A 12,753-nucleotide genomic window follows, 5' to 3' on the forward strand; every position below is an offset into this window, starting at 1 on the left:
CAGATGATTGGTCCATCCCATGATAAAGAATCGAGAGTTTTGTTCTTGCGTTCTTGGAATTCAATCAAACTTCAGATGATTGGTTGATCCCATGACAAAGAATCAATAGTTTTGGTCTTGCGTGCTTGGAAATCAATCAAACTTCAGATGATTGGTCGATCCCATGACAATGAATCGATAGAGTTGGATTCAAATTCTTGGAATTCCATCAAACTTCAGATGTTTGGTCCATCCCATGACAAAGAATCGAGAGTTTTGTTCTTGCGTTCTTGGAATTCAATCAAACTTCAGATGATTGGTTGATCCCATGACAAAGAATCAATAGTTTTGGTCTTGCGTGCTTGGAAATCAATCAAACTTCAGAAGATTGGTCGATCCCATGACAAAGAATCGATATATTTGGTCTCGCTTTCTTGGAATTCCATCTAACTTCAGATGATTGGTCGATCTCATGAAAAAGAATCGATAGCGTTGGATTAAAATTCTTGGAATTCCATCAAACTTTAGTTGATTGGTCGATCCCATAACAAAGAATCGAGAGTTTTGTTCTTGCGTTCTTGGAATTCAATCAAACTTCAGATGATTGGTCGATCCCATGACAAAGAATCGATAGTTTTGTTCATGCGTTCTTGGATATATATACAACTTCAGATGATTGGTCCATCCCATGACAAAGAATCGATAGTTTTGTTCATGCGTTCTAGGAATTCCATCTAACTTCAGATGATTGGTCGATCCCATGAAAAAGAATCGATAGAGTTGGATTAAAATTCTTGGAATTCCATCAAACTTTATTTGATTGGTTGATCCCATATTAAAGAATCGAGAGTTTTGTTCTTGCGTTCTTGGAATTCAATCAAACTTCAGATGATTGGTTGATCCCATGACAAAGAATCAATAGTTTTGGTCTTGCGTGCTTGGAAATCAATCAAACTTTAGATGATTGGTCGATCCTATGACAATGAATCGATAGAGTTGGATTCAAATTCTTGGAATTCCATCAAACTTCAGATGTTTGGTCCATCCCATGACAAAGAATCGAGAGTTTTGTTCTTGCGTTCTTGGAATTCAATCAAACTTTAGTTGATTGGTCGATCCCATAACAAAGAATCGAGAGTTTTGTTCTTGCGTTCTTGGAATTAAATCAAACTTCAGATGATTGGTCGATCCCATGACAAAGAATCGATAGTTTTGTTCATGCGTTCTTAGAATTCCATCAAACTTCAGATGATTGGTCGATCCCATGACAAAGAATCAATAGTTTTGGTCTTGCGTACTTGGAAATCAATCAAACTTCAGATGATTGGTCGATCCCATTACAAAGAATCGAGAGTTTTGTTCTTGCGTTCTTGGAATTCAATCAAACTTCAGATGATTGGTTAATCCCATGACAATGAATCAATAGTTTTGGTCTCGCTTTCTTGAATATCCATCAAACTTCAGATGATTGGTCGATCCCATGACAAAGAATCGATAGTTTTGGTCTTGCTTTCTTGGAATTCCATCTAACTTCAGATGATTGGTCGATCCCATGAAAAAGAATCGATATATTTGGTCTCGCTTTCTTGAATATCCATCAAACTTCAGATGATTGGTCGATCCCATGACAAAGAATCGATAGATTTGTTCATGCGTTCTTAGAATTCAAACAAACTTCAGATGATTGGTTGATCCCATGACAAAGAATCAATAGTTTTGGTCTTGCGTTCTTGGAAATCAATCAAACTTCAGATGATTGGTCGATCCCATGACAAAGAATCGATAGAGTTGGATTCAAATTCTTGGAATTCCATCAAACTTCAGATGATTGGTAGATCCAATATCAAAGAATCGAGAGTTTTGTACTAACGTTCTTGGAATTCATTCAAACTTCAGATGATTGGTCGATCCCATGACAAAGAATCGATAGTTTTGTTCATGCGTTCTTGGATATATATAAAACTTCAGATGATTGGTCCATCCCATGACAAAAAATCAATAGTTTTGGTCTTGCGTTCATGGAATTCAATTAAACTTCAGATGATTGGTCGATCCCATGACAAAGAATCGATAGTTTTGTTCATGCGTTCTTGGATATATATAAAACTTCAGATGATTGGTCCATCCCATGACAAAGAATCAATAGTTTTGGTCTTGCGGTCTTGGAAATCAATCAAACTTCAGATGATTGGTCGATCCCATGACAAAGAATCGATAGAGTTGGATTCAAATTCTTGGAATTCCATCAAACTTCAGATGATTGGTCGATCCCATGACAAAGAATCGATAGTTTTGTTCTTGCGTTCCTCGAATTCAATCAAACTTCAGAAGATTGGTCGATCCCATGACAAAGAATCGATATAGTTTGTCTCGCTTTCTTGAATATCCATCAAACTTCAAATGATTGGTCGATCCCATGACAAAGAATCAATAGTTTTGGTCTTTCGTGCTTGGAAATCAATCAAACTTCAGATGATTGGTCGATCCCATGACAATGAATCGATCGAGTTGGATTCAAATTCTTGGAATTCCATCAAACTTCAGATGATTGGTCGATCCCATGACAAAGAATCGATAGTTTTGTTCTTGCGTTCCTCGAATTCAATCAAACTTCAGAAGATTGGTCGATCCCATGACAAAGAATCGATATATTTGGTCTCGCTTTCTTGAATATCCACAAAACTTCAGATGATTGGTCGATCCCATGACAAAGAATCAAAAGTTTTGGTCTTTCGTGCTTGGAAATCAATCAAACTTCAGATGATTGGTCGATCCCATGACAATGAATCGATAGAGTTGGATTCAAATTCTTGGAATTCCATCAAACTTCAGATGATTGGTCGATCCCATGACAAAGAATCGATAGTTTTGTTCTTGCGTTCCTCAAATTCAATCAAACTTCAGAAGATTGGTCGATCCCATGACAAAGAATCGATATATTTGGTCTCGCTTTCTTGAATATCCATCAAACTTCAGATGATTGGTCGATCCCATATCAAAGAATCGAGAGTTTTGTTCTTGCGTTCTTGAAATTCAATCAAACTTCAGATGATTGGTCGATCCCATGACAAAGAATCAATAGTTTTGGTCTTGCTTTCTTGGAATTCCATCTAACTTCAGATGATTGGTCGATCCCATGAAAAAGAATCGATAGAGTTGGATTAAAATTCTTGGAATTCCATGAAACTTTAGTTGATTGGTCGATCCCATAACAAAGAATCGAGAGTTTTGTTCTTGCGTTCTTGGAATTCAATCAACTTCAGATGATTGGTCGATCCCATGACAAAGAATCGATAGTTTTGTTCATGCGTTCTAGGAATTCCATCTAACTTCAGATGATTGGTCGATCCCATGAAAAAGAATCGATAGAGTTGGATTAAAATTCTTGGAATTCCATCAAACTTTAGTTGATTGGTTGATCCCATAACAAAGAATCGAGAGTTTTGTTCTTGCGTTCTTGGAATTCAATTAAACTTCAGATGATTGGTCGATCCCATGACAAAGAATCGATAGTTTTGTTCATGCGTTCTTGGATATGTATAAAACTTCAGATGATTGGTCCATCCCATGATAAAGAATCGAGAGTTTTGTTTTTGCGTTCTTGGAATTCAATCAAACTTCAGATGATTGGTTGATCCCATGACAAAGAATCAATAGTTTTGGTCTTGCGTGCTTGGAAATCAATCAAACTTCAGATGATTGGTCGATCCCATGACAATGAATCGATAGAGTTGGATTCAAATTCTTGGAATTCCATCAAACTTCAGATGTTTGGTCCATCCCATGACAAAGAATCGAGAGTTTTGTTCTTGCGTTCTTGGAATTCAATCAAACTTTAGTTGATTGGTCGATCCCATAACAAAGAATCGAGAGTTTTGTTCTTGCGTTCTTGGAATTAAATCAAACTTCAGATGATTGGTCGATCCCATGACAAAGAATCGATAGTTTTGTTCATGCGTTCTTAGAATTCCATCAAACTTCAGATGATTGGTCGATCCCATGACAAAGAATCAATAGTTTTGGTCTTGCGTTCTTGGAAATCAATCAAACTTCAGATGATTGGTCGATCCCATGACAATGAATCGATAGAGTTGGATTCAAATTCTTGGAATTCCATCAAACTTCAGATGTTTGGTCCATCCCATTACAAAGAATCGAGAGTTTTGTTCTTGCGTTCTTGGAATTCAATCGAACTTCAGATGATTGGTTAATCCCATGACAATGAATCAATAGTTTTGGTCTCGCTTTCTTGAATATCCATCAAACTTCAGATGATTGGTCGATCCCATGACAAAGAATCGATAGTTTTGGTCTTGCTTTCTTGGAATTCCATCTAACTTCAGATGATTGGTCGATCCCATGAAAAAGAATCGATAGAGTTGGATTCAAATTCTTGGAATTCCATCAAACTTCAGATGATTGGTCGATCCCATGACAAAGAATCGATAGTTTTGTTCTTGCGTTCCTCGAATTCAATCAAACTTCAGAAGATTGGTCGATCCCATGACAAAGAATCGATATATTTGGTCTCGCTTTCTTGAATATCCATCAAACTTCAGATGATTGGTCGATCCCATGACAAAGAATCAATAGTTTTGGTCTTTCGTGCTTGGAAATCAATCAAACTTCAGATGATTGGTCGATCCCATGACAATGAATCGATCGAGTTGGATTCAAATTCTTGGAATTCCATCAAACTTCAGATGATTGGTCGATCCCATGACAAAGAATCGATAGTTTTGTTCTTGCGTTCCTCGAATTCAATCAAACTTCAGAAGATTGGTCGATCCCATGACAAAGAATCGATATATTTGGTCTCGCTTTCTTGAATATCCACAAAACTTCAGATGATTGGTCGATCCCATGACAAAGAATCAAAAGTTTTGGTCTTTCGTGCTTGGAAATCAATCAAACTTCAGATGATTGGTCGATCCCATGACAATGAATCGATAGAGTTGGATTCAAATTCTTGGAATTCCATCAAACTTCAGATGATTGGTCGATCCCATGACAAAGAATCGATAGTTTTGTTCTTGCGTTCCTCAAATTCAATCAAACTTCAGAAGATTGGTCGATCCCATGACAAAGAATCGATATATTTGGTCTCGCTTTCTTGAATATCCATCAAACTTCAGATGATTGGTCGATCCCATATCAAAGAATCGAGAGTTTTGTTCTTGCGTTCTTGAAATTCAATCAAACTTCAGATGATTGGTCGATCCCATGACAAAGAATCAATAGTTTTGGTCTTGCTTTCTTGGAATTCCATCTAACTTCAGATGATTGGTCGATCCCATGAAAAAGAATCGATAGAGTTGGATTAAAATTCTTGGAATTCCATGAAACTTTAGTTGATTGGTCGATCCCATAACAAAGAATCGAGAGTTTTGTTCTTGCGTTCTTGGAATTCAATCAACTTCAGATGATTGGTCGATCCCATGACAAAGAATCGATAGTTTTGTTCATGCGTTCTAGGAATTCCATCTAACTTCAGATGATTGGTCGATCCCATGAAAAAGAATCGATAGAGTTGGATTAAAATTCTTGGAATTCCATCAAACTTTAGTTGATTGGTTGATCCCATAACAAAGAATCGAGAGTTTTGTTCTTGCGTTCCTCAAATTCAATCAAACTTCAGAAGATTGGTCGATCCCATGACAAAGAATCGATATATTTGGTCTCGCTTTCTTGAATATCCATCAAACTTCAGATGATTGGTCGATCCCATATCAAAGAATCGAGAGTTTTGTTCTTGCGTTCTTGAAATTCAATCAAACTTCAGATGATTGGTCGATCCCATGACAAAGAATCAATAGTTTTGGTCTTGCTTTCTTGGAATTCCATCTAACTTCAGATGATTGGTCGATCCCATGAAAAAGAATCGATAGAGTTGGATTAAAATTCTTGGAATTCCATGAAACTTTAGTTGATTGGTCGATCCCATAACAAAGAATCGAGAGTTTTGTTCTTGCGTTCTTGGAATTCAATCAACTTCAGATGATTGGTCGATCCCATGACAAAGAATCGATAGTTTTGTTCATGCGTTCTAGGAATTCCATCTAACTTCAGATGATTGGTCGATCCCATGAAAAAGAATCGATAGAGTTGGATTAAAATTCTTGGAATTCCATCAAACTTTAGTTGATTGGTTGATCCCATAACAAAGAATCGAGAGTTTTGTTCTTGCGTTCTTGGAATTCAATTAAACTTCAGATGATTGGTCGATCCCATGACAAAGAATCGATAGTTTTGTTCTTGCGTTCTTGGATATGTATAAAACTTCAGATGATTGGTCCATCCCATGATAAAGAATCGAGAGTTTTGTTTTTGCGTTCTTGGAATTCAATCAAACTTCAGATGATTGGTTGATCCCATGACAAAGAATCAATAGTTTTGGTCTTGCGTGCTTGGAAATCAATCAAACTTCAGATGATTGGTCGATCCCATGACAATGAATCGATAGAGTTGGATTCAAATTCTTGGAATTCCATCAAACTTCAGATGTTTGGTCCATCCCATGACAAAGAATCGAGAGTTTTGTTCTTGCGTTCTTGGAATTCAATCAAACTTCAGATGATTGGTCGATCCCATGACAATGAATCGATAGAGTTGGATTCAAATTCTTGGAATTCCATCAAACTTCAGATGATTGGTCGATCCCATGACAAAGAATCGATAGTTTTGTTCTTGCGTTCCTCGAATTCAATCAAACTTCAGAAGATTGGTCGATCCCATGACAAAGAATCGATATATTTGGTCTCGCTTTCTTGAATATCCACAAAACTTCAGATGATTGGTCGATCCCATGACAAAGAATCAAAAGTTTTGGTCTTTCGTGCTTGGAAATCAATCAAACTTCAGATGATTGGTCGATCCCATGACAATGAATCGATAGAGTTGGATTCAAATTCTTGGAATTCCATCAAACTTCAGATGATTGGTCGATCCCATGACAAAGAATCGATAGTTTTGTTCTTGCGTTCCTCAAATTCAATCAAACTTCAGAAGATTGGTCGATCCCATGACAAAGAATCGATATATTTGGTCTCGCTTTCTTGAATATCCATCAAACTTCAGATGATTGGTCGATCCCATATCAAAGAATCGAGAGTTTTGGTCTTGCTTTCTTGGAATTCCATCTAACTTCAGATGATTGGTCGATCCCATGAAAAAGAATCGATAGAGTTGGATTAAAATTCTTGGAATTCCATGAAACTTTAGTTGATTGGTCGATCCCATAACAAAGAATCGAGAGTTTTGTTCTTGCGTTCTTGGAATTCAATCAACTTCAGATGATTGGTCGATCCCATGACAAAGAATCGATAGTTTTGTTCATGCGTTCTAGGAATTCCATCTAACTTCAGATGATTGGTCGATCCCATGAAAAAGAATCGATAGAGTTGGATTAAAATTCTTGGAATTCCATCAAACTTTAGTTGATTGGTTGATCCCATAACAAAGAATCGAGAGTTTTGTTCTTGCGTTCTTGGAATTCAATTAAACTTCAGATGATTGGTCGATCCCATGACAAAGAATCGATAGTTTTGTTCATGCGTTCTTGGATATGTATAAAACTTCAGATGATTGGTCCATCCCATGATAAAGAATCGAGAGTTTTGTTTTTGCGTTCTTGGAATTCAATCAAACTTCAGATGATTGGTTGATCCCATGACAAAGAATCAATAGTTTTGGTCTTGCGTGCTTGGAAATCAATCAAACTTCAGATGATTGGTCGATCCCATGACAATGAATCGATAGAGTTGGATTCAAATTCTTGGAATTCCATCAAACTTCAGATGTTTGGTCCATCCCATGCCAAAGAATCGAGAGTTTTGTTCTTGCGTTCTTGGATTTCAATCAAACTTTAGTTGATTGGTCGATCCCATAACAAAGAATCGAGAGTTTTGTTCTTGCGTTCTTGGAATTAAATCAAACTTCAGATGATTGGTCGATCCCATGACAAAGAATCGATAGTTTTGTTCATGCGTTCTTAGAATTCCATCAAACTTCAGATGATTGGTCGATCCCATGACAAAGAATCAATAGTTTTGGTCTTGCGTTCTTGGAAATCAATCAAACTTCAGATGATTGGTCGATCCCATGACAATGAATCGATAGAGTTGGATTCAAATTCTTGGAATTCCATCAAACTTCAGATGTTTGGTCCATCCCATTACAAAGAATCGAGAGTTTTGTTCTTGCGTTCTTGGAATTCAATCAAACTTCAGATGATTGGTTAATCCCATGACAATGAATCAATAGTTTTGGTCTCGCTTTCTTGAATATCCATCAAACTTCAGATGATTGGTCGATCCCATGACAAAGAATCGATAGTTTTGGTCTTGCTTTCTTGGAATTCCATCTAACTTCAGATGATTGGTCGATCCCATGAAAAAGAATCGATAGAGTTGGATTCAAATTCTTGGAATTCCATCAAACTTCAGATGATTGGTCGATCCCATGACAAAGAATCGATAGTTTTGTTCTTGCGTTCCTCGAATTCAATCAAACTTCAGAAGATTGGTCGATCCCATGACAAAGAATCGATATAGTTGGTCTCGCTTTCTTGAATATCCATCAAACTTCAAATGATTGGTCGATCCCATGACAAAGAATCAATAGTTTTGGTCTTTCGTGCTTGGAAATCAATCAAACTTCAGATGATTGGTCGATCCCATGACAATGAATCGATCGAGTTGGATTCAAATTCTTGGAATTCCATCAAACTTCAGATGATTGGTCGATCCCATGACAAAGAATCGATAGTTTTGTTCTTGCGTTCCTCGAATTCAATCAAACTTCAGAAGATTGGTCGATCCCATGACAAAGAATCGATATATTTGGTCTCGCTTTCTTGAATATCCACAAAACTTCAGATGATTGGTCGATCCCATGACAAAGAATCAAAAGTTTTGGTCTTTCGTGCTTGGAAATCAATCAAACTTCAGATGATTGGTCGATCCCATGACAATGAATCGATAGAGTTGGATTCAAATTCTTGGAATTCCATCAAACTTCAGATGATTGGTCGATCCCATGACAAAGAATCGATAGTTTTGTTCTTGCGTTCCTCAAATTCAATCAAACTTCAGAAGATTGGTCGATCCCATGACAAAGAATCGATATATTTGGTCTCGCTTTCTTGAATATCCATCAAACTTCAGATGATTGGTCGATCCCATATCAAAGAATCGAGAGTTTTGTTCTTGCGTTCTTGAAATTCAATCAAACTTCAGATGATTGGTCGATCCCATGACAAAGAATCAATAGTTTTGGTCTTGCTTTCTTGGAATTCCATCTAACTTCAGATGATTGGTCGATCCCATGAAAAAGAATCGATAGAGTTGGATTAAAATTCTTGGAATTCCATGAAACTTTAGTTGATTGGTCGATCCCATAACAAAGAATCGAGAGTTTTGTTCTTGCGTTCTTGGAATTCAATCAACTTCAGATGATTGGTCGATCCCATGACAAAGAATCGATAGTTTTGTTCATGCGTTCTAGGAATTCCATCTAACTTCAGATGATTGGTCGATCCCATGAAAAAGAATCGATAGAGTTGGATTAAAATTCTTGGAATTCCATCAAACTTTAGTTGATTGGTTGATCCCATAACAAAGAATCGAGAGTTTTGTTCTTGCGTTCTTGGAATTCAATTAAACTTCAGATGATTGGTCGATCCCATGACAAAGAATCGATAGTTTTGTTCATGCGTTCTTGGATATGTATAAAACTTCAGATGATTGGTCCATCCCATGATAAAGAATCGAGAGTTTTGTTTTTGCGTTCTTGGAATTCAATCAAACTTCAGATGATTGGTTGATCCCATGACAAAGAATCAATAGTTTTGGTCTTGCGTGCTTGGAAATCAATCAAACTTCAGATGATTGGTCGATCCCATGACAATGAATCGATAGAGTTGGATTCAAATTCTTGGAATTCCATCAAACTTCAGATGATTGGTCGATCCCATGACAAAGAATCGATAGTTTTGTTCTTGCGTTCCTCGAATTCAATCAAACTTCAGAAGATTGGTCGATCGCATGACAAAGAATCGATATATTTGGTCTCGCTTTCTTGAATATCCACAAAACTTCAGATGATTGGTCGATCCCATGACAAAGAATCAAAAGTTTTGGTCTTTCGTGCTTGGAAATCAATCAAACTTCAGATGATTGGTCGATCCCATGACAATGAATCGATAGAGTTGGATTCAAATTCTTGGAATTCCATCAAACTTCAGATGATTGGTCGATCCCATGACAAAGAATCGATAGTTTTGTTCTTGCGTTCCTCAAATTCAATCAAACTTCAGAAGATTGGTCGATCCCATGACAAAGAATCGATATATTTGGTCTCGCTTTCTTGAATATCCATCAAACTTCAGATGATTGGTCGATCCCATATCAAAGAATCGAGAGTTTTGTTCTTGCGTTCTTGAAATTCAATCAAACTTCAGATGATTGGTCGATTCCATGACAAAGAATCAATAGTTTTGGTCTTGCTTTCTTGGAATTCCATCTAACTTCAGATGATTGGTCGATCCCATGAAAAAGAATCGATAGAGTTGGATTAAAATTCTTGGAATTCCATGAAACTTTAGTTGATTGGTCGATCCCATAACAAAGAATCGAGAGTTTTGTTCTTGCGTTCTTGGAATTCAATCAACTTCAGATGATTGGTCGATCCCATGACAAAGAATCGATAGTTTTGTTCATGCGTTCTAGGAATTCCATCTAACTTCAGATGATTGGTCGATCCCATGAAAAAGAATCGATAGAGTTGGATTAAAATTCTTGGAATTCCATCAAACTTTAGTTGATTGGTTGATCCCATAACAAAGAATCGAGAGTTTTGTTCTTGCGTTCTTGGAATTCAATTAAACTTCAGATGATTGGTCGATCCCATGACAAAGAATCGATAGTTTTGTTCATGCGTTCTTGGATATGTATAAAACTTCAGATGATTGGTCCATCCCATGATAAAGAATCGAGAGTTTTGTTTTTGCGTTCTTGGAATTCAATCAAACTTCAGATGATTGGTTGATCCCATGACAAAGAATCAATAGTTTTGGTCTTGCGTGCTTGGAAATCAATCAAACTTCAGATGATTGGTCGATCCCATGACAATGAATCGATAGAGTTGGATTCAAATTCTTGGAATTCCATCAAACTTCAGATGTTTGGTCGATCCCATGACAAAGAATCGATAGTTTTGTTCATGCGTTCTTGGATATATATAAAACTTCAGATGATTGGTCCATCCCATGACAAAGAATCGATAGTTTTAATCTTGCGTTCCTCGAATTCAATCAAACTTCAGAAGATTGGTCGATCCCATGACAAAGAATCGATATAGTTGGTCTCGCTTTCTTGAATATCCATCAAACTTCAAATGATTGGTCGATCCCATGACAAAGAATCAATAGTTTTGGTCTTTCGTGCTTGGAAATCAATCAAACTTCAGATGATTGGTCGATCCCATGACAATGAATCGATCGAGTTGGATTCAAATTCTTGGAATTCCATCAAACTTCAGATGATTGGTCGATCCCATGACAAAGAATCGATAGTTTTGTTCTTGCGTTCCTCGAATTCAATCAAACTTCAGAAGATTGGTCGATCCCATGACAAAGAATCGATATATTTGGTCTCGCTTTCTTGAATATCCACAAAACTTCAGATGATTGGTCGATCCCATGACAAAGAATCAAAAGTTTTGGTCTTTCGTGCTTGGAAATCAATCAAACTTCAGATGATTGGTCGATCCCATGACAATGAATCGATAGAGTTGGATTCAAATTCTTGGAATTCCATCAAACTTCAGATGCTTGGTCGATCCCATGACAAAGAATCGATAGTTTTGTTCTTGCGTTCCTCAAATTCAATCAAACTTCAGAAGATTGGTCGATCCCATGACAATGAATCGATATATTTGGTCTCGCTTTCTTAAATATCCATCAAATTTCAGATGATTGGTCCATCCCATGATAAAGAATCGAGAGTTTTGTTTTTGCGTTCTTGGAATTCAATCAAACTTCAGATGATTGGTTGATCCCATGACAAAGAATCAATAGTTTTGGTCTTGCGTGCTTGGAAATCAATCAAACTTCAGATGATTGGTCGATCCCATGACAATGAATCGATAGAGTTGGGTTCAAATTCTTGGAATTCCATCAAACTTCAGATGTTTGGTCCATCCCATGACAAAGAATCGAGAGTTTTGTTCTTGCGTTCTTGGAATTCAATCAAACTTCAGATGATTGGTTGATCCCATGACAAAGAATCAATAGTTTTGGTCTTGCGTGCTTGGAAATCAATCAAACTTCAGAAGATTGGTCGATCCCATGACAAAGAATCGATATATTTGGTCTCGCTTTCTTGGAATTCCATCTAACTTCAGATGATTGGTCGATCTCATGAAAAAGAATCGAGAGTTTTGTTCTTGCGTTCTTGGAATTCAATCAAACTTCAGATGATTGGTCGATCCCATGACAAAGAATCCATAGTTTTGTTCTTGCGTTCTTGGATATATATAAAACTTCAGATGATTGGTCCATCCCATGACAAAGAATCGATAGTTTTGTTCATGCGTTCTAGGAATTCCATCTAACTTCAGATGATTGGTCGATCCCATGAAAACGAATCGATAGAGTTGGATTAAAATTCTTGGAATTCCATCAAACTTTATTTGATTGGTTGATCCCATAACAAAGAATCGAGAGTTTTGTTCTTGCGTTCTTGGAATTCAATTAAACTTCAGATGATTGGTCGA

Source organism: Cloeon dipterum, chromosome 1 (assembly GCF_949628265.1).
Source record: "Cloeon dipterum chromosome 1, ieCloDipt1.1, whole genome shotgun sequence".
Lineage (NCBI taxonomy): Eukaryota > Metazoa > Arthropoda > Insecta > Ephemeroptera > Baetidae > Cloeon > Cloeon dipterum.